At 54.0% G+C, this 1,800-nt stretch overlaps 1 pseudogene; it reads left to right on the plus strand.

Moving 5' to 3' along the window:
• The first annotated feature begins 1,195 nt into the window (after positions 1-1,195).
• On the plus strand, positions 1,196-1,314 carry LOC120582686 (uncharacterized; annotated as a pseudogene).
• Positions 1,315-1,800: the final 486 nt, after the last annotated feature.

Consider the following 1,800-nt stretch of genomic DNA (forward strand, 5'->3'; position numbering starts at 1 on the left):
TCCACGTGGCTGGGCAGGTCACTCGCGTGGGGAGAGGGTGCTGGCCAAGGACGGTATTAGATGCGGGGGACTGGTCACGAGTGAACAAGCTGAAAATAAGGAGCGACGATTCTCATCGTCCATGGAAGGGAGGTAAAAATAAGGACAAGGACTGGACAGAGCTGTGTGGCGTTCGGGTGACGCTGCAGGTGATGCTGTGGCCACGTGGTCCCCGTGCACAGACGACAGCTACGGAATGACAGCGCATGCAGCTGTGAGCGTGTTCTGTGCACACACACGCGCCGCGTGTCACACGCTCTGTTCTCAGGGGTCTGAGGACACCAGGGCACGCAGCACCCACATCCTGGCTCCTAAATGCCGCTCTGCGGCTCCTCAGCACAGTGACCTTGTCTGGGCTGAAAGAGTGAAGGACGCAGACCGGAGCCAGGGCCGCCTTACTGTGCCAGAAAGTGCGGAGCCACCTGAAGGGCTGGAGCACGGCGAGAGCGCCCCCCACGGGCCAGGCGAGGGACAGCATCAGAGTAAACAAACAGCAGCAGACAGCAAGCCACTGAGCGGGTGGCAATCCAAGCGTCCACTAGACAGATACTAGTGAAACGTCTGATGAGAAACAGGCCAGTCATATAACTCCTAAGCACCCCAGCAAGTGACTAGTTACCCAGAGGAAACAGCTAGTTCTCCACTGGAAAAACCTGCCACACGCCATCTTGACCGGGTTGCAGACGCGTGCCGGGCACAAGGCAGCAGCGAGAACACCACGCCCGTCCGGTGACGCGCCTGAACGCCGAGCCCCGACGGCCACCGCATAGACGCGCAGCGAGGGACAGTCTGTAAAGTAACTGGCCCGCCACCTTCCAAAGGGTCAAGGTCATGAACTCAAGAGAAGGCAGAGGGACTGCTCCGGACTCGAGGGTGCCTCGGTCGCACCCACGCGTCTGGTCGCGTCGGGTCCTTGGCTCTAAGCACGCGACTCGGACGACGGGGAAGCCTGACGGGGTCTGAGGGGTGGACGGCGGCACACGTGAGATCCCACTCCAGACGGCCGTGTTGGGAGGGAGGGGACGACTCTGGAGGATGCGAGGGGACAGGGTCTGCGGGTCCCTGCGTGGGGTGCAGGGAACAGTTCCATGTGGCTGCACTTGTAATTTTTTCATAAACCTATGGTTATTTCGCATTTTGAAAAATGATAAAATCTGTCTCCGGCCGCACCACCCTGAACAAGCCCGATCCCATCTGATCTCGGAAGCTAAGCCGGGTCGGGCCTGGTTAGTACCTGGATGGGAGACCACCTAGGAAGACCAGGTGCTGTAGGCATTAAAAATAATAATAATAATAACAACAAAAAATAAGGGATTGTAAGCTGACAAGGTCCTTGCAATCTGTGAGGTCAACCAAGGGTTTGCCTCGCCTTAAAAAAAAAAAAAGATAAAATCTTTCGTATCTGTCTCCCACAATACGTTTTTCCCCCAATTTAAAGATAGCTGTAATAACTCTGACTGCTTTTGCAGCCTCTGAATTTTAATGGATGCCCTAGAGAATTCCTGTGAAATTCAATTATGTTTCCAGCTCATTGTCCATCTCACTGCAACGTATTTACACACGGGACCCGGGGACCTAAGGATGATACGGAAAATCTCTCATTTAGCCAAACAGAATGACCTGTGACAGGCAGCATACACCGTCCTTGAATCCGTTTTAAATATGCTCATTTAATCCATTTTACAGTGAAATCAGATGAAATTAAAACCTCATGTATGTGTTCTCCCGAAGCTAACTGAGCCCCCAGAGTGATCAGCCATA

The sequence above is a fragment of the Pteropus medius genome, unplaced genomic scaffold, assembly GCF_902729225.1.
Source record: "Pteropus medius unplaced genomic scaffold, Ma_sr-lr_union100, whole genome shotgun sequence".
Classification (NCBI taxonomy): Eukaryota; Metazoa; Chordata; class Mammalia; order Chiroptera; family Pteropodidae; genus Pteropus; species Pteropus medius.